The following is a 25,218-nucleotide window of genomic DNA, read 5'->3' as shown; positions in this document are numbered from 1 at the left end:
TTGTTTTAGGCTCAGTCTCTTTCTCTGAGACACATCTGTCTTAATCATTGGTGGGTTATGCCATGCCTAATATTTCCAAAACATACCATCATAAGCCCCTTTCCTTCTGTTCTCCAGCTCTCCAAGTCACCCATTTACCCCAGCGTAATGGACCAATACCTTGGTTGAATATAAACTGAGATATATCTTCTGACTAAAGGTGTACCAGATTTTGTAATAAATAATGTCACTTGATCAATAATTATCTGAATTTTCCCAAGTCTTGATTTCAGCCATTTAACTACACCTAGTCTCCAACTCATTCCCTATAGAAGCTAACTTCAAAAAGCTTTTCATCACATTTGGACTCACGTCCTTTGATCCTCTCTCCTTTATCTATCTTTCAACAACCAAACAACCTTAAATTTAACAACCTTAAATTGTAGTTAGTAATTATGACTATGTACAAAGATATATCCTCAACTTCCTATTTCTTGCATGTATCCATGCAATTAAACATGGGATAACAAAATAATATTTCTGACAGATCTCACTTTAAATTCATGATAATTAATCTTACAGAGATGTTTATTTTTGTCCAGCATTCACACTATTTCCCAAAGAAACTTGAAGAAGAAATATTCATGAGCTCTCATCTCCACATATATCCATCTAATTTGATCTCTCTTGTGTGTCTTTACTTTTCTACTAATACTTGACAAACTTTATTTGTTCCTATAATGTATAACCCTTTTACTTGATCACTAAGTTCTATTCCCATTTACCTACTCAAGAACAAAATGTAGTACTTGAGTATTCATTCAACAGGATGATAGAATGTCCACACTTTGCCCCACATATTTGGAATGTGTCAGTTATGCAGGATTTCTTAAGACATAACTTTACTCATTCAATTACACAGCTTAGTATTTGATTTTGCAGATCCCACATTATACAGGATTATCAGGTTCTTAGAATAAATCCATCTTAACTAAAGTGTGTTTATATTTAGAACTAAGAATTTAAGGCACTGTTCCAATAATCTGTAAATTATCTGAGTTAATATTTAAATTCATGTTTTAAAACTGACATCTTTATAATACTTAGGTTTCCCAAATAAGAAATTATGTATTAACTCCATAATCTATTACTCCCAAGAAGTTTTTTTCAACCATTACATGCACTTTATCAAGTTATTTTATCATGCAATGCTACTGTAAATTGTGTCACAAAGTATATTCTAACTGCATATCAAAGATGCAAAACAGAGGATGCATACTTGTAATCCACAGGAACGTACTGCTACAAGACATAACTCATTTTATATAATAAAATCTCTTGGAAAAGGCAACAGTAAAGTAACATAACATTGTTCATGAAACTCAAATATGCAAGAGATGAAAGCTCCAGAGAGTGAAAAAATATCTATCATATGTAGCTAGTTTAATAATTATAGAGCCAACAAGAACCTGAGAAAACAGGCTGACTCCCTGGTAGATGCTTATGTTCATTACATGGAAAGAAGTAGAAATTTTAGAACTCGCTGGGGATTAAAGTGACAGAATCAGAGAATGGTGTAGTCTCAAAACACGAATGTTCCCTCCAAAAATTGTACCAAGTTTTGAGTCCGCTTGGGAAAGAAAGCTAAAGTGCTTTGCTGAAAACACTACAAAGAACTGAAATGAATTGCCCACAGTCTTTCAGACCTAGGAAAGGAAGACTTACTAAGGTTTCAATTGAAATTCTTAGAGGGGCACATTCTAGTAAGAATAAACCAGAAGTAGGCTCTATCTTACTTAGTGGTAATTCAGCTCAGGCCCAGCTTCATCTTAGGCAAGACTGGGATAATCAGTCTCATCACTCTAATATAGGAAATAAGTAATCCTCTCTGAGAAAGGCTAATATCACATTTAATAGTTAATGTATAAAAATTTTTTAAATATATTAAAATTATTAGATATATTAAGAGCAAATAAAATGTGACCAATAATTAAAATAATGTTCAAGACAAAATCATGCTATAGAAGTAGATTCTGAGGTGATCTAAGAATTGGTTGTGTATGGGGACTTTGAAATAACTATGATTTACATGTTTACAATAATAGAGGAAAGAATAGAGAAAATATAAAAAATGAGAATATAATCAAAGATTTGAATGCAGAGAAAAGGTTGAATAATCATGAAACTGAAAATACAATATTTGAAATTAATAACTTAGGAGATGGGTTGCTGATATGTTAGATGCAATAGTAACAACCAAAAGTAAAAGGAACAAGTCAGTAAAAACATCTAAATTACACACAGAAATACAAAAGGACAGAAAAAATTAAACACCAAAAATACTCTCTAAAAGAAAAAGTAAGCACAATTTACAAGGAAGGAAATAATAAAAGTAAGTGAATATATAAATGAAAAGAAAATAAATGTACAATAAAGACTATCTACAAAATTTAAATCTGCATTTAAAAGTTAATAAAACATTATGAATTTCTAGAAAGGCTAGGCTTTGAAGGATTGAGAGAGAGAGGGAGAAAGGAAGCATAAATTACTATTATAAGGAATAAATATAAGGTTATCAATAAAAATCCTAAAGGCATAAAAGGAAGCTATTATCAAGAACATAAAATGAATACATTTCAAAAAAAATGTTTTAAAGGGCAAATACCAAAAAAATCTGAAGCTAAACAAAGCTGACAAAGATAGACAAAATAGGAATATTAACTAATGATATTGATTATTAGAAATCTTGTCACAAAGTAAACACAAGCCCAGTTATTTCCATTAATTATTTTTTCCAATTATTTACAGGGACCAAATCATCATCATCATCATCATCATCTCTTACAGATTAGTAAAGAAAAGTAACTCTCCTTTGATATAATGGTATTAATGTATAAATAACCTTAATACCAAATCCTAAAAAGGATATGAAAACAGAAAAATCATAGATCAGGCTACCTTATGAACAAATATGAAAAAACTCATGAGATAAAACACATTTAAAATAATAAAAATGATATACTGCATGCTCTTAGATCACAGTAGAATTAAACTAGAAATCAAAAACAAAAAAGATAACTAGAAACTCTCAAAATACTTAGAAATTAAACAACATTTTTTTTTTCCTTTCTATGACCACACCTGTGGCACTTGGAAGTTCTGGGGCTAAGGGTCATTTCAGAGCTGAGGCTGCAGTCCTACACCACAGCCATGGCAGTACCAAATCCGAGTCGCATTTGTGACCTATGCCTCAGGTTGCTACAATGCCAGTTCCTTAACCCACTGAGTGAGGCCAGAGATCAAATCCACATCCTCATGGACACTTTGTTGGGTCCTTAACTGCTGAACCACAATGGGAACTCCAAACAACATACTTCTGAATAACTCATGGTCTAAAAAGAAATTTCAATAAAAAATTAAAATATTTTGATCTAAATGAAAATTAAATACAACTTAACAAAATTCATGAGATACAGCAAACTGTGCTTAGAGGGAAATTAATAGCACTGGATGCATGTATTAGAAGAGAAGAAAGATCTAAAATCAATCATCTAAGTTTCTATATTAAACTAGAAAGAAATGGTAAATTAAACTCAAAGTAAGCAGAATAAGAGAAATAAGAATTAGAGCATATATCAATGCAGTTAAAAGCAGGAAATCAATCAGAGAAAGTCAATGAAAAGAAAAGTTGGTTCATTAAAAAGACCAATAAAATCAATAAACCTCTAACCAGGTTACCTAAGGGGGGGAAAAAAAAAAAAAAGACATGAAAGAGAGGACATGACCACCGATTCCAGCAAAGTCAAAAGGATAAAGAAGGGATACTATTAACTTTGCCCATTAAATTTCAATAACTTAGGTAAAATGCACCACTTCCTTGAAAGACACAATCTGCTAAAATTCATACAAGAAGAAATAGACAATCTGACCCTTATCCAAAAGAGTGGAAAACTTACATCTCCTTACAAAAAAACCACACACAGATGTTAAGAGCAAAATTATTCATATTTGCCAAAACTTGGAAGCAACCAACATGTTCTTCAATAAGTGAATAGGTAAATAAACTGTGGTGCCTCCAGACAATGGAATATTACATAAAGCTGAAAAGAAATAAGCTATCAGAGTTCCCGTGGTGGCTCAGCGGAAAGGAATTTGACTAGGAACCATGAGGTTGCAGGTTCGATCACTGGCCTGGCTCAGTGGGTTAAGGATCCAGCGTTGCCGTGAGCTGTGGTGTGTGTCGCAGATGCAGCTCAGATCTGCATTGCTGTGGCTGTGGTGTAGGCCGGCAGCTACAGTTCAAATTATACCCCTACCCTGGGAACCTCCATATGCCGTAGGTGGAGGCCCTAAAAAGCAAAAAATAAAAATAAAAATAAGAAAAATAAAAATAAAAATAAATAAGCTATCAAACCATGAAAAGACATGCAAGAATCTTAAATGTATATTAATACATGAAAACAGCCAGTCCGAAAAGACTACATACTGTATGTTTCCATACATACGACATTATGAAAAAGGCAAACTATGGAGACAACAACAACAAAAAAATATCAGTGTTGGCCAGTGGTTAGATAGGAAGGAGGAATGAACAGGTAAAGCATAGAGGATTTTTAAGGCAGTGAAACTATTCTGTATGCTATTACAATGGTCGAAACATGTTTATACATTTGTCTAAACTCATAGAACATACAACACCAGTGTGAACTCTAATGTAAACAAAGGACTTGGGCGATAATGATCTGCCAATGTAGGTTCAGTGATTTTTAACTAATGTACCTCTGTGGTAGGTGATGTTTACATCAGGAGAGGCTGTGCAGGTGTGGAAGCAGGGATTACATGGAAACTCTCTGTACCATCTAACAATTTTGCTATGAAACTAAAACTGCTATGAAACAAAAAGGTGTCTAAACACACACACACACACACACACACACACACACACACACACACCCCAAAAAACCATAAGAGAATAAATGCAATTCAAACCTAGTGATATATATAAAGGATAACTTAGCAAATCAGACCAAGATTGTTCCAGAAATGAAAGGGTAGCTTATCATTCAAAATAGCTAATATGTTTTATCATATTCAATGTAAAAAGCAGAAAAATCATATGCTTCTTAGCCACAAATCAAACTTTTGACAAAATTCAACTCCTATTCATGGTTTTAAAAAATGTATTTAGCAAACCAAAAATGGAAGGAATTTCTTTAATTTGTTAAATATTTGTACCAATAAATGGTAAACATCATATGTGATAATGAAATACTAAATATTTTCGAGTTTGGAAATTAAAAATGCCCACATTTCTCAACATTGTACTAGAGATCCTCTCACCATATTCAAGTAAGGTATAAAATTAAAAGGCTTTACTATTAGATACATATTACACAAAATCAATATAATAATATAAAAATCAGTTTGATATTATTTAAAATAACACTAAATATAATAAATTAATGAGAATAAATCTAAAGTTGTATAAGATCTCTATACTGAAAATTATCAAACATTACTAAGAGAGATTAAAGAACTAAATACAGGAAGTCTCAATATTTTATGCTGAATTTTCAAAATTTAATCTATAGAGTCAATACAATAACAATCAAAATGTTAAGTTTCTAAAAATGGAAATTTAAAATAGACTTTAAAATTCTTTTTGAAAATGAAAAGGGCCAAGAAAAGACAAGTCAAAATTGGATAGGAGTAGGACTTATAATAGTAGATATTCATAGCGTCTAAACTTTGGGTATTGGCACAAGTTAAAATATGAGTAGAGAAACACATCCACCCTTGACTTATGACAAAGATGACACATTAAAAATGTATTTTGACCTCTATCAATACTATACACACAGACAGCTATGGACTACAGATGTCTACAATTTAATAAAGTATGGTATAATGATACTTTATTATATACAGCAAAGACAGTGAATATTAGTTACAACAATGTGGATATATCTTACAAAAATACGTTGGTTGAAATAAAACAAATATAAAACCTGTATATTTTCTTTAATTCTAGGATGTTCTAAACCACAATAAAGATCTGGAGCTATAATAAATAGTATAAAAATAAAATTTTAGTGCCTATATTTTGGTGAAGACATGAATAAAATTTTGTTGGCTTTATATCTAGGATTATAAGCTGGGTTATTATGGCTAGTTTGACAGATTGGTTATACCAATATATATTCCCTCCAGCAATGCATGTGATTTATAGTTGTTCTACATCTTAACCAATACTGACACCACTTGCAAGGGCTATAGGAGAGTGGGTGATGTCATCAGGTGGAATTTTGGTTATGTCAAGCAGTTGATGGAAATGCTCAAAGAGATAGTAACAGATATAATAGTCTGCTTGTTAAAGATGGTCAGTTCAGGAAAGCATGGTGGAAAGATTTGGGTAGTGGATCTGCCTAAGGACAAGAAACTTTAGAGCATTTAAGAAGATAAAGCTGGTTTCGATGATGTCTTTGCTCTGCACGCTGAGTGATAACAATATGGAATTAAGACATGATGGGTTAGTTGCAACAGTTCCTTTGGGAAGTATAAGCACTGGGACTAGAATTAGAGGACCTATCTCACTTCACATCACTTATACAGACTTTAAGTGTTTGTCAAATAGGATACTATTGGTAATAATAATGTTTATTTCCTAGATCTATAGTAAGAAATGAAGAAGAAAACTTCAACTATAACAATATCTAGAAGACCTAAGTGCTAAATAAAATGCTAACATTTTGTATTGCCACTTTTAATTTTCTTCCTTGTTGGTAGCTATGGTCAAATGATGAAACTAATCTGACTTACCTTTACAAGAGCTTTTTTGTTAAGACCTTGATGCCCATTGGTGTCATGAGAGCATGCTAACATTTGTTAAGCCACACAGTAAAATTTTAGCAATGAAAATTTGTCAATAATTAGTAAAACAAACACACTCCACATATCATTTCAGGATGACCCCTACTGGCAGCAGGAGAAGAAAGAAGAAGGAGAAAAAATAGTAAAGAAGGACATCAACTAAATAGAACTGAGATTTCTGTAAGCAATAATAGCTGTAGAGGCCAACAAACAGACTGGTGATCAAAATACATTCCAAATCTATCTAAAAGTTAGATAGCTATTCACACCAGGTTTCTAGTGGGTTTCCAAACTGCTAAGGAGAGCACTATAGTGAGGAATTCAGAGTCTATGGAAGCAAAAGGGGAAAACAGTGTCTGTTTTGCTAATCTGTTCCAAACCAAGAATGTCAGCTACAAGAATATTGGTCCAGGCCTTGAGGGGTTTTTCCACAAAACTGGAGAATTTAAGGATGAGAACATAGTTTGTTTCATATCTTTCCCCCTTTTTTTAAATTAAGAATTTTTAAAAATCATACAAAGCCTAACTAAACCAATTCATTCTGAGAAGGCAATTCTTCCTTAAAACATTCTTTAAAATAAGCTCCTAACTTTACCAAGCCATTTACTTATTCAGGAATTTAACAAAAGAGACTAACAGTGGTTTTCAGATGAAGATACATTATGGTAAAAAATATCATTACACAAAAGTAAGTACAGGCAAGAAAGCTAAATTTATGATACTGAGTGACCAAGAAGATAAATTATCATGGTAATTCCTCCATTATATGTGAATAGAATATAGCTGTGCAGCACATCAGTTACCAAATAGCTTTGTAAAGTACTGAAAAATCATATTCTTTCACATTAGTTACATTACTTTCAATTTGACACATATTTGTCTCTAATAGCCTCTTGAACACTAAAATTGCAATAAATTCTACTAACTGGATTGGTCATAATAAAAATTTCATATTACGCAAAATTTATCTTTGTAGCTCTGCCACTTTCCATATCTGCCCCACTAATTTCCCCAGGAGAAGACTAAATGCTCCAATTTAAGAACATTTGTGACTTTCAGTCTTCCTATTCTATACTCCCTATTTTTTGTGCCTTGACTGCTTTCAATCTTCCACTGCACACTCCAAAATTTTCACTTGAGTCATCTCACATCACGCCACTAGGAAAACACTTTCTACTTTTAATTATATTGAAAGGATTGCTAATCAGTAGACAGTGATATTTTGCTATAACTTAGAAAACTAATATCCTCTTTGCTTCTTGCCTCTATCACTTATACCATACCCTCTCTTTTATCTAACATCTTCTTGCTTAGTGGCATTCATTCCCTTCAGTCTATAAAAAGTTTCCATTATTTATCCCTAGATTTTTAAAATTGTCTTGTCCTTTTAAATACTAGCATTTCTTTTAAAATGTTTTTTCTATTGTTATCAAGTTGTTGATGCATATTCTCCTACCATTTATAATTCAAATAGATATTGGTTGAATCACTACCCAGAATTTACTCTCAGGCCAACAGTCATTGCAATGCTCTCAAGACTAATAAATACTTTTTATCTTTACTTTATTTAAGTTGTCTGTACCTATCCTTGTCACAGACTTTTGAAGAGAAAACCAAGACTGCACAGAAATACAGAGGTCTGTCGCTTGGAGTAAAATGGGGGGCCTCCAAAATACTTCTTCCCATCTTAGAACAGAATTTATTTGGCAAATTTATCCTTTATTTGTGATCTTATACAAATTTTCAGGTTCAGAAAGTTTATTTGATTAAAAAAATACAACTTACCTGTGTTTAAAACACAGATTCTAGGCCAGGCTGGTTGTGCTGAATCCTGGTTCAACCACTTTCTAGCAATGACACCTTAAATAAGTTTCTTGACTTTTCTGTCCCTTGGTCTTCCACTCTGTAAAATAAGAACAGGGATGTAGGGATGTGGCAAGGATTACACGGGATAAATAGGATAAAGCACAAAGAACAGTAACTTCTCATTAGAAATGTTTGTATTAAATATTATCTAATTAACCTTTAACTCTTAGGATTTTAAGCTAAGAAGTTAGTAAGAGAGTGATAGGTGGCAGTTTGATACAATAGTATACCTTGACATAATCTTTTGGTGACTGAACCCAAACTAGAAATAACTAGAGAAGCAGTTTGGACAAATCGTCCTTCATGCCTAGAACATAAGCATTTCAGATGGAACTGTAGATGACTTCTTGTCACGATGAAGTTGGAACCTCATGCTAAGCATAAGAGAGGAGAAAGAAGATTTTCTGAAGACAACAGAGGTCTCAGACCAGCTGTGATCTGCCATTTCCCAGAAGTAGCTATGAACTGCCTCTCTTTTGAACATTATTATGTGAAAAGCCAGTATTATTTTTGCTGTTTCCTAAATGATACAGAATTTGGTGCCTAAAACTGTGATGCTGCATAAGTATGGAAATGACTAAATGGAACGGATGGAAAGTGAACAATGAGGATTGACAAATATCAGTTAGAAATTTTGACTGGAAATCTTCTGGCCCCTGTAATGCAATAAAAAATATGTGGTCAAGTTTTTATCTTCTTAATCTTGAAAAGCAGATTGCATCATCAGGCTATACATAGTGATAAGAGAAATGTCCTTTAAAAAAGATCTGGAATATTGTTCTATGTTTAGCAAAATCCTACAAAACGGAGAATTCAGACCTGAGCAATTCTGGTGGGGAAAATCACAACACTTTACTTTGGTAAAAGAGGTAAAGTTAACAAGGCAAAGTAGAATCTGCCTTGATAAAATGATTTTCTCAAGTCTGAAATGATCAGCAATGGTTGCAAGATAGGAAACTTTGAGATAGTATGATATGGCACAAGGCAAATACCCTTATGTGTTCAAATTCTGGCTATTTAAAGAATATTTAATTAATCACTGAGAGGCAAATAGTTTTATTAAAACTACTGCATGACTGCTTGAACAGCAATCAGACCCAGTTATCCTTGGGATTTCCAAAATCCCCTGAGCTTTACCTAATAAGAAATATACTGTGTAGAGAGTAGAATAAAAATGATTTGAACTATGACTCAAATACACAATTTATTTAAATGTTACAGGACTGGTCAGTTGTAACTATAGTGTGCATTTCAAATGTGATATCTACTACACTATTTCAAATTATCAATGGCTTACTCTTTGGCAATACTCTCCTAAATTGCCTTTCATTTTCATTGTTATATATTAGTAATTATTTTTACATACTTCAGGTGTGGAAAATAAAATGGTATACATAACCATATTACATATTGTTATGTAACAATATAAACCATGAATAATCACCACCCAGCCTAAGATAGAAATCTTTATAAGCACAGCTGAAGCCTTAGTTCACATTCACCTCTCTAGTGAATCCTCCCCCAGGACTATAATCCTGAATTCAATCTTCATTATTCTCAGTATTATCATACATTTCCTACTTATGTATATGTCTCTAAGTAATATTGTCATATTTTTCCATATAAGTGGTACATTATGTGCCCTTCTGAAAATTCTTTGAGTTCAACTTCATATGTTTTAGGATTATCCAATTTGATAGATGCAAATATAGTTTATCAGTTTTACTATGTTGGTTTCCACTGAATGACTATACCAAAAGTATTTGTTCAGTTATTCATGTTTCACAATTTCATTACTGTTTAATGTTGTTTTGCTATAGCAAAAATGATGATACAAATATTCTTTTAATATGTTTCTATTTTGATATTTTAAAAGTTACAATATAGTTGATTTACAATGTTGTTCCAATTACTACTGTATAGTAAAGTGACCCAGTCACACAAATATATGTGTGTGTGTGTATACATATATAATATTTTTCTTATATTATCTTCCTTCAGGGTCTATGACAAGATACTGGATATAGTTTTCTGTGCTATATGGTAGAACCTTATTGTTTATCCACTCTATCCACAATGTAGCAGTTTGTACCTACTAACTCCAAACTCCCAGTTCATCTCACTCCTTCCCACCTCCCCCTTAGTAACCATAGGACCACAACTCTGTTCTCTATGCTTGTACCTGTTGTTTAGATGGGTTCATTTGTATCATATTTTAGATTCCACATATAAGTGATATCATCTGGTATTTGTCTTTCTGACTTACTTCACTTAGTATGAGAACCTCTAGTTTCATACATGCTGCTGAAAATGGCATTATTTCATTCTTTTTTATGGATGAATACTATTCCACTGCATATATGTACCACACCTTTTTAATTCACTCATCTGTTGATGGACATTTAGGTTGCTTCCATGTCTTGGCTATTGTCAATGGTATGGCAATAAACAAAGGGGTACATATATCCTTTTGAATTATAGCTTTGTCCAAATAGATGCCCAGTAGTGGGATTTCTGGATAATACAGTAATTTTATATTTTGTTTTCTGAGGAATCTCCATACTATTTTCCATAGTGGTTGTACCAATTTATAGTCTCACCAACAGTGTAAAAGGGTTCCCTTTGTTTCCAACAAACCCTCTGTAGCATTTTTTTTATCTGTAGATTTATTAATGATGGATATTCTGACTGGAATGAGGAGGTACTCATTGCAGTTTTGAATTTCTTAATAACTGGTGATGTTGAGCATTTTTTTCATGTGCCTACTGGCTATCCATAATGTCTTCTTTGGCAAAGTGTCTATTTAGGTCTTCTGCCCAGTTTTTGATTGGGTTGTTTCTTATTTTGTTGTTAGTTGTATGAATTGTTTGTATATTTTGGAGAGTAAGTCTCTGTAGGTTGCATCCTTTGTAACTATTTTCTCCCCTTCAGTGTATTCCTGGATTTGTTGCTGTTGTTGTTATTGTTGTTTTGTTTGTTTGTTTTTATGGTTTTCCTTGCTATGCAAAAGCTTCTGAAGTTTAAGTCCCATTTATTAATTTTTGTTTTTATTTCACTTGCCTTGGGAGACTGACCTGAGAAAACATTTGTACATTTTGACGTTTTGCCTATGTTATCTTACAGGAGTTCTATGGTGTCATGTCTTACATTAAGTCTTTAAGCAATTTTGTGCATTGCGTGAGAGTGTGTTCTACTTTCACTGATTTACATGCAGCTGTCCAGTTTTTCCAGCCCCACTTGCTGAAGAGACTTTTTCCCATTTTATATTCTTGCCTCTTTGTCAAAAATTAATTGGCCATAGGTACCTGGATTTATTTCTGGACTCTAATTGTGTTTTACTGGTCTGTATGTCTGTTTTTGTACCAGTACCACACTGTCTTGATTACTATAGCTTTGTAATATATCATGAAGTCTGGGAGAGTTATGCCTCCTGCTTGGTTTTTGTTCCTCAGAATTGCTTTGGCAATTCTGGGTCTTTTAAAGTTCCATATAAATTTTTGGATTGTTTATTCCAGTTCTGTGAAAAATGTCACGGGTAATTTGATAGAGGTCACAATGAATGAGTATGGCAAGTTTAACATTTTAACAATATCAATTCTTCCAACCCAGGAGCATGGGATATGCTTCCACTTCTCTGAATCCTCCTTAATTTCCTTGATTAATATTTTATGTTCTCAGCATATGTGTCTTTTACCTCTTTGGTAAGGTTTATTCCTAGGGTTTCTTATTTTTTCGTGTGATTTTAAAAGGTGTTGTATTTTTATATTCCTTCTAATGTTTCATTATGAGTATACAGAAATGAAACAGACTTCTGAATGTTCATCTTGTATCCTGATTCTTTGCTGAATTTTTTCATCAGTTCAAATAGTTTTTGTGTGGAGTCCTTAGTGTTTTCTATATATGGTATCATGTCATCTGCAGAGAGTGATAATTTTACCTCTTCTCTTCCAATTTGGATGTCTTTTATTTCTTTTGTTTGTCTGATTGCCGTGGCTAGGACCTCCAATACTATGTTTAATAAAAACATTGAGAGTGGCCATACATATATTGTTCCAGATTTTAGCAGGAAGGCTTTCAGCTTTTCTCCGATGAATATTATATTGGTTGTGGGTTTGTCATAAATGGCTTTTATTATGTTGACATATGTACCCTTCACACACACTCTGGTAAAAGTTTTTATCATGATTGGATGTTGAATTTTGTCAAATGCTTTTTCTGTATTTATTGAGATGATCATGTGGTTTTTGTCTTTTGTTAATGTGGTATAGTACATTGACTGATTTGCAAATGTTGAACCATCCCTGTGAACTTGGGATGAATCCCATACAGTCATGGCATATGATCTTTTTACGTGTTGTTGGATTCAGTTTGCTATAATCTTATTGACAATATTTACATTATATTCATTGAAGATAATGGACTATAATTTTTTTGTTATCTGGTTTTGGTATCAGGTTAATGGGGGCTTCATAGATTGTCTTTGGGTGGGTTCCTTCTTCAATATTTTGGAACGGTTTAAGAAGGATCAATATAAGTCCTTCTTTGTATGTTTGGTACAACTCACCATCTGCTCACAGAATTTCATTTGTAGCGAGTTTTTAAATTACATATTCAATTTCATTTCAAGTGATTGATCTGTTCAATTGATCTATTTCTTCTTGATTCAGTTTTGCTGGGCTGTATATCACTATAAAGTTATCCATTTCTTTTAAGTTGTCAAATTTGTTGGCATATAATTGTTCATAGTATTCTCTTTTGTTTTGTTGGTTTTGTTTTTTGTATTTCTGCAGTATTGGTTAAGATTTCTCCTTTTATATACCTTATCTTATTTATTTGCGTCCTCTCTCTTTTCTTCTTGGTGAGCCTGACCAGAGGTTTGTCAATTTTGTTTACCCTTTCAAAGAACCAGCTCTTGGTTTTACTGATTTTTTTTACTATTTTTTTAATCTCTATTTTATTTCCTCTCTGATCTTTATGATTTCCTTCCTTGTGCTGACTTTAAGTTTTGTTTGTTCTTTTGTTTCTAATTCTTTTAGGTGGTAGGTTAGGTTTTTAACTTGAGGTTTTTCTTGAGAAAGGCCTGTATTGCTATGAACTTCCCTCTACAAACCGCTTTTGCAGAATCCCATGGATTTTGTATGGTTGTTTTGTCTCAAGGTATTTTTTAATTTCCTTTTTGATTTCCTCACTGACCCATTGGTTTTTTAGTAGCATGTATTTAGTCTCCCTGCAGTCATTTTTTTCTGATTATTTTATTGTGGTTGATTTCTAGTTTCATGCCACTGTGGTCAGAGAAGATGGTTAAAATAATTCATATACTCTTAAATATGTTGAGGTCAGTCTCGTGCCCCAGGATGCAGTCAATCTTAGAGAAATGTTCCATGTGTACTTGAAAGAAAGTATATTCTGGGCTTTTTAGCATGTAATGTCACGAAAATATTAATTAAGTTCTCCTTTAGATTTGGAAAGTTTTCTGCCATAATTTCTTCAAATACAGTTTCTATACCTTTTTATTTTTCTTCTTCTGCAATGTCTACTATATGCAGATTGGCATGCTTTATATCATCCCATAGATCTCCTATGTTGCTTTCTTTTTTTTTTTTTTTTTTCTTTTCCTTTGGCTTTCTGTCTGCTATCCTGATTGGGTGATTTTCATTATTCTATCTTCCAAGACACGTATTCATTATGCCATTCAATGGCTTATTCATTATGCATTTAGCTAAGCTTTTATCTTGGTAAATAAATTTTCTAATTTTTCTTGGCTCCTCCTTAGAGTTTATAGTTCATTTTTAAGTAATCTGCCTTTGTGTTGATATCCATTTTTAATTCCCTTAGTATTTTCATTACCCCTATTTTGAACTTGGTGTCTTTTAGACTGCAGAGGTCTGTTTCATTATTTTCTCTTCCAGTGGAATTCTCCTGCTCTTTTAACTAGGAATGATTCCTATGCATCTTCATTTTTGCTTAAATTTTTCTTTTTCTGTGAATTTAGGGGAAATAATTATCTACTGTAGTCCTGGGGGATTATTTATATTCAGGAGTATCCCTGAATAGCTTGTGTGGGTTTAAAATTTTGTTTTATTTTGATGTGAGGACTGCTTTTGGTTTGAATGCTTACTGTCTTTTTCCCCAGTGCATGCAGACTGTTATCCCCTTGATAGGTGGTATGAAGGTTCATGACTTTTGCATACTTCCAGGGAGGTGAAGGTAATGGGCAGTGCCTGCAAATCACACCTGTATGCAGGGCCCTGGGCAGTGGCAGTGACCCTCAGGGAGGTGGGGGCAGAGCCCAGAGCCATTGGCAGAAACAAGGCAGGGCAAATTTCCCCAGATAAGTGGGGAAATTTGTGGCTCTCCATTGTATCAGAGACCCCCAGGGTGACCTGGGAATCAGGTGGTACTTAGTCATGGGACCCTCAGTGGTGGTGAGCCTCACTCACCTCTAGAGTCAGAGATGGCAGTGGTTGTTTGTACCCATGCCTGTAGCCTGAGCAAGAGGTACACCACTGCCTGAGAGCCTGAATATGTGTAGGGGTCTTGCCCCCTCCCCTCTTGCACTCCCCAATAGCATCTTGCTTCTCTGGCAGGCTCAGGCCTCCTCCTGCACTCCCTTAGCTGTTGTGCACCAATCCCTGGCCCCCTCAGGCTGTTTCCACATAGCCAACCCTAGTCCTCTCCCTGGAACTAACCTCTGAAACCCAGTCTCAGAGCCCAGCCTCAGATGGAGTCTCAGGCTGTGGTGCACCAGGTGGTGATAGAAGGCAACTGTGCAGTTTTCTCTCTTCTTTCCCCTCCTCAAACTGGCTATTGTGCTTTTCTCTGACACTTTGAGACTCCCCCTCTATCCCAACTGATCTCCCCACCAGTTAGGTGGCCTCCCAATGTGTGGATTCCTTTCCTCTTTCACAGCTTCCTCTCAGGAGTGCTGGTCCTGTACTGATTGCTTTTCTTTTTTTCTTTTTCTTTTTCCTCTTCTCTTCCTCTGTCTCCCCCCCCACATGTTTTTTTCCTACTCAAGTTACGTGGAGGGCTTCTTTCCCTTTTTGGAAGTCTGAGGTCTTCTGCCAGCATTCAGTAGACATTCTGTGAGAACAGTTCTTCCTGTAGATGGTTGGTTTATTTGTTTGGTTGGGTTTTCTTCATGTGGTTATGGGAGAAGGTGAGCTCCATGTCCTCCTCCTCCATCATCTTGATTCTGCCTCTATGTTACACACTTTGGGTTATACAAAATGGGGGTCATAAAGTATGCACATGTTTAGTTCTACAAGGTATAGCCAAATCACTCCCTAAACAGAACTGTAACTATTTACACTTCCAGTAGCAATATATGAGATTTCCTATTTCTTTACATTCTTACCAACATTGTTATTGGGAAACATTTGCATGGTAGGTATTTAACTGTAGTTATAACATTACATTTACATAATTTTTGAATAAGTTGAAATTCTATGCATTATACAGCTCTCCAAGAAAGAGAGTTTATAATATTTTGCCATCTTTACAATTTAGCATTTCTGATCTTACTTTTCATTTATAGAAGAGTATTCTGAAGTCTAGATACTAATTCTGTGCCAGTTATGTGAATTTCAAATATATTCTTCAAGCCTAAAATTTGGCTTTTATTCAATAGTATCTTTTCAAGCAATAAATTTTAATATAATCAAGTTATCACTTTTTTCTATATGTTTTCTGTTTTCACATATTTTAACTCTATATCCTTTAGTCATGAAGAAAATTCATATTTTTTATTAAAATTTTTAAAGTTTTCTTACATAGAAATATTTAATACTCAGGGATTTTGTATTCGATGTGAGCATATACTTTTTAATATGGAAAACCATTTTTAGCATCACTTGTTAACTTGTTCTTTTTTCTTCATTGATATGTAGATTCATTTTTGTCATATGTAAAATGTTAAAAAAAACATGGGTCCATATCTGGGCTCCTTCTTCTATGGTACTGATTGTCTTCACCACAGCAAAATACCACTGTCTCAATTATCCTTTCTTTATGGTATATCTTAACTTGTATCACTGTATTGACGGCCTTCTTGTTTTTTGTTAAAATCATCTTGTCTGTCACTGAGTCTTTTCTAGGTCATAGATATTTTCAAATCAGCTTGTCAAGTTTCACCAAAAAAAAAAGAGATTTAAATTAGAATGCATTTATTCATTAATTTGGTGATAATTGACATCTTTGTGATAATAATTCTTTTATTCATGAAGACACTATATATTGATCCATCTAGTTGTTCATAAGTTATGCCATTCATAAAGTTTTAAAAAATGTTCTCAGTAGAAGACAGATATCTCTTATCAAGTGCATTCCTATGTACATTATATTGTAAACTTTATCCTTGTAAAATATTTTATTTTGGAATACGAATGTAACTAAATAAAAATGATTTTGTAGCCAAAAAATATACTTAAAATCTTATCCACTCTATTAATTTGTTAGTATATCATTGTTCCTTCCTTCCAGTTCCTACACTGGCTCCTATCTTTGTCATCCCAAACTGGTCAAGGTCTTAGATATAATAGCGGATTAAAGTGATTAGAAAAGACATTTTTGCTTTTAAAGAATATGCTTCTAACATTTCACCATTAAATACTACACTGTCCTTCATTAGCTTTAGGAATTGCTATGCATCCTTAGTTTGCTAAAAGTTTTGTAATATATAGGTATTGACTTCCAGTAAAGACTTTTTCTGCAAATATATACTTATTGCATCTTCTGTCTTCCAATTTTAAATAAGGAAATTTACATAAGTAGATTCTCTAATAAGTCTGATCTTTTATTACATACCTGGAATGAGTCTTACTTGGTCATGGTGTACTAAATGTATTGCTGGGTTTATTTTGCTAATATTCATAAGGCATTTACCTATGTTACCTTTGTTAAAAATCTTCATTTGATTTAGGCCCTATTTAAATGGTAAATTATCCAAAAAGCTTTCATGGTCATCTAAATATTCTTTTGATCTTTTCTTTCTCTTTCCTAGTTCCTCTACCCTCTACCCTTGGTTTTTTTAACATCATATTTGTGACTTTCCTCTTGCCTTCACTTTGTCTGTAATACAATTAAAAGCATCCATCTTCTTATGCATTTGGCTTGATTGTTAGCTCTAGAAAGTCAATAATAGTCCCTTATTTGTTATTTTGAAACTATATGTAGTGTCTTGCATGCTGTTTTTTAAACATATAATGATTACCAACCCAGACATTTTCATAGTGAAATGAATAATTCCTTCTTGAAGCCAGAGTTTATTTTTTGAAGAAGTTGATGGTTTTTCTTGTACTGTTTAAGAGAGAAAATTCCCTTGAGTAGTGAAGGAGAAAATTAGTTTAGAAGAGAAACAAAGTAATTAACATACGATATAAAACAAGCAATAAAGACAGTCAAATATAACAAACATAATGAAATTAAAGTGGCATTAAGGGAAATATCAAAGTCACAAGAATCAAAAATGCTAAACTAAAATTGCAATTTATTAATCTGTATATAATAAACATTCTAAAAATAATAACTTACAAAGTGTTTCTGCAGGATTTACTGGGCAGAGTTACCAGAAACTAAGGTAATTCAACATGTCAGGAAAAAGGAATGAGGAAAATGAAAGGAAAATGCAGCACTTTATTAGCCTAGGGAAATGACTACAAAGACTACAGAGGAAAGAGATAGAGGGAATAGAGATAGAAGAACCAAAATCTCTTTCATTTTTGTTGACTAGTTTATTTGAAATCTATTTTTATTTGTTTCTCTGCAAACAACTGCAACTTTGGAATCACAATATAAGAAATAAAGTACTTCTTACCCATCATCGTCTTATATTAACTTTATCTTAATAAAACAAATTATATTCTGCAATTATAAATCAGATTGTGATCAGACTGTGTTAATTGTCTCTTTATATGTAGACAATCATCTATTCAGAGCACATATCTGAGGCACAAGTGGATCAAAAGGCTCTCATGTCCATAATTTAATTTATCCACTTTAAAGATATATTCATATTTTCAATTATTTAATAGTGTTTTACTGCATATTCAGTTTTCCCCCTTGGAAAAAAAACATATATATAAATACACACACACATAAGACATGGATGTAGATATCAACATGGGCACAGGCCTCATGAGCCTTCTCTAATTATGGAGCAAAAGTTCCTAAGGTACCTTTGAGAATAACAAAATATGTAACCAAAATACTAAGTATAACTACAACAGCCTTAGAGAAAATAAAGTTTGGTTACAAATTTTGGACGATGTTCTATTATCTGGATCTTAAAGGTCTATCATACTAGAAAATGTGATTTCAAATTCTCATATATGAGTAATCCAATTTTTCTACATTTTTATCAGCATTTATTTTTACTTTTTTTTTTTTTTTTTGTCTTTTTGCCATTTTTGGGGCTGCTCCTGCGGCATATGCAGGTTTCCAGGCTAGAGGTCGAATCGGAGCTGTAGCCGCCAGCCTACGCCAAAGCCACAGCAACACAGGATCTGAGCCACGTCTGCAACTTACACCGCAGTCAGGGCAATGCCTGATCCTTAACCCACTGAGCAAGGCCAGGGATCAAACCCGCAACCTCATGGTTCCTAGTCAGATTCGTTAACCACTGAGCCATGATGGGAACTCCCACTATTTTTTTTATTTTAGCCATTCTGACTGGTTATAGTAGTATGTTATTGTAGTTTTAATTTTCATTTTCCTAGTGATAATAAACAACTTTTTACATGATGATGATGATTTGCCATCTGTGTATCTTCTGTAATGAAATGTCTTCACACATCTTTTGTCCATTTTCTAATTGTATTGTTTTTTAAAATTCATGTTTGATAGTTCTTTATTTAGTAAAGATGAAAGCTTTGTTGACTAAAGATTAAGAAATACGTCCTCTAGTCTATAGCTTGACTTTTCATCCTCTTAACAGTTTTTACAGACCAAAAGTTTTTAATTTTAGTGAGATCAATTATCAACTTTTTCTTTATGGATTGTGCTTTTGATATCATATCTAATAACTCTTTACTTAGACATAGGCCCTAAAGATTTTCCTCTATATTTTTGTCTTTAAGTTTATAGGTTTACATTTTACTTTTAGTCTATGATCTATTTTGAGTTAATTTTATATAAAAGGTATTAGTTTTACATGGAGAGTCACTTTTTTGTTTACGGATATAGAATTTCTCTAGCCTTGTTCTTTGAAAAGTTATCCCTCCTTCATTGAATTGCTTCTGTTTCTTTGTTGAGAGTTCGGCATATCTGTGTGGATCTCTTTTTGAGTTCTGTATTTGTTTCCATTGATCTATGTGTCTCTCCTGCTATTATCACACAGTCTTGATAGAGTAGCAGGAATAAATTACATCTCTAAATAGCAAATCTACATTCATCTGTTCAACAGCATTTTATAGTTTTGTTATATGTATACCTAATTGTTTCATTTTATTTGGGGCAGTTGGGAGCTATACTGCATTTTTCATTTTATTCCCTAATTGTTTATTGTAAATATATAGAAATACAATTGATTTTTGTGTGTTGATTTTGAATCCTATGACTCATTAGTTCTAAATGGTTCTACTTTTTTTTTCAATAAATTTTCTGGGATTTTCTACATACACGATCGTGTTATCTACATAGAATTTTCCTCCTCCCTCTACAAAATATATGCCTTTATTTTCTATTATTTTATTAGTGAAGTGGCTAAAAATACTGGAATAATGTGACTTGGAGTCCTGAGAGCAGACATCCCTTCCCTGTTCTTGATCTTAGGAAATAGTCTTTCATCATTAAATATTATGCTAGCTGTAGGTATTCTTTATAAGCTTAAGGGAGTTTTCTTTTAGTCCATGTATACTAAGAGGGTTTTGTTTTTGTTTTTCATCAAAATTGGGTGTTGAATTTCATCAAAAACTTTTTTCTTTTTCTCTTCCTTCCTTTTTTTTTCATTGAAGTACAACTGATCCTAAATAGTGTGTCAACTCCAGGTGCACAGCAAAATGATCCATCCACAAATATACATATATTAATATACACACACAAATACATATACACACATGTGTATGTATATATATATATTTTTTTCAGGTTATTGTCCATCATAGGTCATTTGAAGATACTGAATACTGCTGCCTGTGCCATATTGCAAATCTCTTTTGCTCATCCATTCCACACTATAGAGTAGTGTCAATGCTTTTTCTAGGTCAATTGATATCATGCGACTTTTTTTTTCCCTTTAGTTTGTTGATATGGTGGATTACAATGATTTATCTTCAAATATAGAACCATCTTCTCATACCTGAAATAATTCTATTCATTCATTCTTGGTATCATTATTTCTATATCTTTAAAATTTATACTTACATAAATATACTTGAGTTATTAAAAGTTTAAAAAGTTTTAAATTTATGTATTTATATAAATTTATAAAAGTTATATTTGATTTGCTAAAGTTTTGTCAAGGATTTTTTATCTATGTTCATGAGAGATGTTGGGACCAGATCACTTCTTTCTTGAAAGGTAAGTGACTGACTGAATTTTTAGTGAACTTCTCTAAGAGTGTGGACAGAAGTCTCCACTATTTAGATGGTTGAAACAAAACAGGAAAAGCTCACTAGGAGAGAATTAAGGAACCAAAGTAGGCAATATTTGATAATACTTTATTTTTAATTTGAGTGGAAACTCAATGGAGATTTAATTTTTTAATTTTTTATTATTGTTGATTTCCAGTGCTCTGTTACTTTCTGCTGTACAGCAAAGTGACCCAATTATATATATTATCCTCCATCAGGTTCCATCACAATTGATCAGATACAGTTCCCTGAGCTATACAGCAGAACAGAAATTTACTTTTCATAATATTTTGAATTATTTTTGTCTCTTGGAGTTCTGAATATTTGATCATTGCTTCAAATATCATATCTAATTTAAGGCACAGAAAGGAGATTAGTATTCCTTAATATCTGGCAACCCCTCTCCAAGAGATCAATTCTCAAAAGGTTTATCTTTTTAGGTTTCTTTAGAGCTCTTTTTAGAGTGATTAGGCAGTGTTCCAATTGTACTTAAGGTACTATGGAATATTCATGACATTCTTTCTAATTAACAGTGAAATAATATTTCAACTGTAAATATATATTTATTCTGTAATTATAATTTTCAGGTCTAGCTCCTTAAGTAATTTACAAGAAAAATATTTTAAATGCACTTCTGAGTAATATAAAAACACTTTTTAGAACTCTATTATTTGGAAGTTAAACTATAAGCTGATTTCAAAAACAAATATGGTTGATGCAGAATAGTCAGACTCAATCAAAAGACATTAATATTAATTAACACTGCTTAAAACTTGAATTGCACTTACCTAAAGTAATTACTCTAGTGAAAATTTGAAAGAAGAAAATTGTAAAGAATAATTTGCCTGTTCACTTTTTACTTCCATGCCAAGTAGTGAATCTTCTGATCTTTAATTATATGTGCTAACAATATTCTCATAAAATCTAATACTGATCTCTAAACATGAGTAAGACAGTATTTGTAAAACTTGCTATAATGTTAATTTACAATTTTCTGTTCTACAAATGTTTGCATAAATAATAGATCAAGGTGTTGCTGTTTTCATGATCTCTGTTTAATTAGACAGTCTTGGCAATTCAACACAATTTAAGGAAAAAAATGACAGGTAATTTCTTCTTTGCATTAACAATAATTATGTGAGCAGTTTGGAAAATACATTTTTAAAAATATTCTTAATGCCATTGTAGATGTTCTGTACCGTCTAATGAGAAACCACTGTGTTTAATTTTGTTATAAAATATTCACAATTCATTTTAATAGTTCTAGGAAAAAAAACAACAGTACTTTTGAAGGAAGGCATTAATAATCACCTTCTCTGCACATCTTTCTCTCTCTCTCTCACATACATACTCATACAAATAAAATTCTCTTTCTATTAGAGACCTATGGACAAAGAGATGCAAGCACAGATCTCCGATTTAGAATATTAGAATATTTTTAACCTAGAAAGGGGTAAAATATGGCCCTGAAATTATGGATTAGTTTAGTCCTCTCTTAAAAACATGTGTGTACACACTCATATACCTACACACATATGTAGATACTCCATTGGAAGAATGGAAATAAAATGTTTCCATCCTAAAAAATATTCTAAAAGAGGCAAATACATTATAAGGATATAAAAAGAACCACTTATGTATATAATAATTTCACAGTAGAGTCCTCTTTATAACATGATAAAACCTGACACTAGAGAAAAAGCCATCAGTTGCCAAGTTCTTCCTATTAACATAGAGTTTCCAGTCACATTTTTATTTATTCATTCTTAAAAATCTACCTTTAAAGACAAACAGTGTTACCATAAGGAGACGTGTGTGTGCCCGTGTGTGCTTAATTATCTTAAGAAAATTTTAAGATGGCAAGATATTCAAGAACATCTAATTTCCTAACACAAGGACAGGGAATAGGGAAACAGGAGGAGATTATAAACTGCTGACACAAAAATGTCTGTATAGGAGGGAAATAATTTTATAAGAAGGCAAGAGGCTCAATGAGCACTGAGAACCAAATTATGTAATATATTTTTTAATTCACACACAGACAAATGATTATAGAATGTTACACTTTGAAGACAAAAAGGATGTTATAACTCTTTCAAACAGAAAACAACAGAACAACAGAAGAAAGATGGCCATCCAAGAAACAAGCATCGGACTAATCTTCAGAAAAAGATGTTAAGAAATGTTGGTGCAAGGTCTCAAAGGAAAAGGAAAAAATGGAATGAAATTTAGAAATTTATTTCCCACTAAATTATTAATTTTCAATTGAAAATAAATATTTATTAATGCAAAATCACTAAACATCAACTTGCATGGAAATGTCCTTTCAAGAAGCTTATTTGTATTGTGATTTTAGAAAATGAAAGTAAAAAACAAGAGTTGTGGATGTATTTCTTACAGTCTTTATTCTCAAATTCTCTTCACCCTTTACTCCCCTAAAGCAGCAGTAGGGGGCTATAGCAATAGTTAATTAATTTTTTTAATCCTGTAATGGGGGAAAATTGGAATACTGTCAATTAAAACTATATGGTTAATGGACTTTTAAGAAATGACTCTTATGCTACCTAAAAGATACTAGAACGCATAGTTCTATCAACAAACCAAAATGTATTATTCAATCAGAGAGTGCAGATTGTTGATTACAGTCATGCAAAATAGAGTCAAAAAACAAAAATGTAAAAACAAAGTCAGCATGATTTTAAGAGCTAGAAGAATACAAAAAGCAAAAATACATTTGCCACTGACACTAGGAATATTCTGACTGGCACTGCTGCTATGACATTAGAAACATGAAGAGGAGATGCAACTATGTACACCACTAGGTTCTGAATTGAAAAAAAATTATACAATTGTAATAATAAACCAGTATTTACTGACTTTCAACTTAAACTACAGAGAAAGCATAAAATGCTTAATTATGCCTGTAATGGAGTAGAATATACATACTTTAAAGTCAGGATAAAGAAGCACAGAGGTGCTAACATGCTATCACACAAAATGGAAATTGAAAAGAAAATGTTTGCATTTTTTAAAAAATTTAAAATTTCAATACTAAAAAAAATCAATAGGATAATCAATTGAAAAAGTTGAGGGTGTTAAATTACCAATAATTGGAAAAGGAAAGAAGTGGGAGAGTTGGAAAAGAAATAAATTAAGTCTAAACTTTTCTATTGTGTCATTAAGGATCTCTGTTGCCTTATTTTCTGTCGAGGGGATCTGTCCATTGATGTGAGTGGGGTGTTAAAGTCTCCTATTATTATTGTATTCCAATCAATTTCTCCTTTTATGTCTGTTTAGTATTTGTTGTAGGTATCTGAATGTTCCTATATTTGGGGCATATATATTGAGGACTGTAATATCCTCTTCTTAAATGGATCCCTTGACCATTAAACAGTGTCTTTCTTTGTCTTTATTTATGGCCTTCATTTTAAAGTCTATTTTGTCTGATATGAGTATTGCAACTCCTGCTTTCCTGTCTTGTCCATTGGCATGAAATATCTTTTCCCATCCCCTCACTTTCAATCTATATGTCTCTTTTGCCTTAAGGTGACAATCTTGCAGAGAGCAGATTATAGGTTTTTTCTTTGTTATCCAATCTGCCACTCTATGTCTTTTGACTGGAGCATTCAGTCCATTGATATTTAAGGCAATTATTGATAAATATGTATTCACTATCATTTCAAACCTTGTTTTCCAGTTTATTCTATGTTTCTTTTCTTTTTTTTTTTTTTGGTTGGATGATTTCCATTTATTTTATGCTTGAGTACTTTTCTTTTTAGTTTTTGTATGTAATGTTTAGTTTTGATTTGTGGTTGCCTTGTTTTTTTCAGTATGTTAACCCCTTCCTGTATCTGCTTGCTTTAGCCTGATAGTCATATAGGCTAAAACACATTATTAAAAAAAAATGAGTTTATATTTTCTTACTTTTCTTCCC

General features: G+C 32.6%; 1 long non-coding RNA gene across 1 annotated transcript in view; it reads right to left on the bottom strand.

The window, feature by feature from the left end:
* Positions 8,370 to 25,218, bottom strand: part of LOC102166855 — a 182,577-nt gene continuing 165,728 nt past the window's right edge. Inside the window, exon 3 of the long non-coding RNA XR_002346783.1 lies at positions 8,370 to 8,752. This is a non-coding gene — a long non-coding RNA (uncharacterized LOC102166855). The remainder of the gene's footprint in view (positions 8,753 to 25,218) is intronic.

The sequence above is a fragment of the Sus scrofa genome, chromosome 8, assembly GCF_000003025.6.
Source record: "Sus scrofa isolate TJ Tabasco breed Duroc chromosome 8, Sscrofa11.1, whole genome shotgun sequence".
In the NCBI taxonomy this organism is placed as follows: domain Eukaryota; kingdom Metazoa; phylum Chordata; class Mammalia; order Artiodactyla; family Suidae; genus Sus; species Sus scrofa.
The sequence above is the reverse complement of the archived record's forward strand: the minus strand, read 5'-3'. Positions and strand labels throughout refer to the sequence as shown.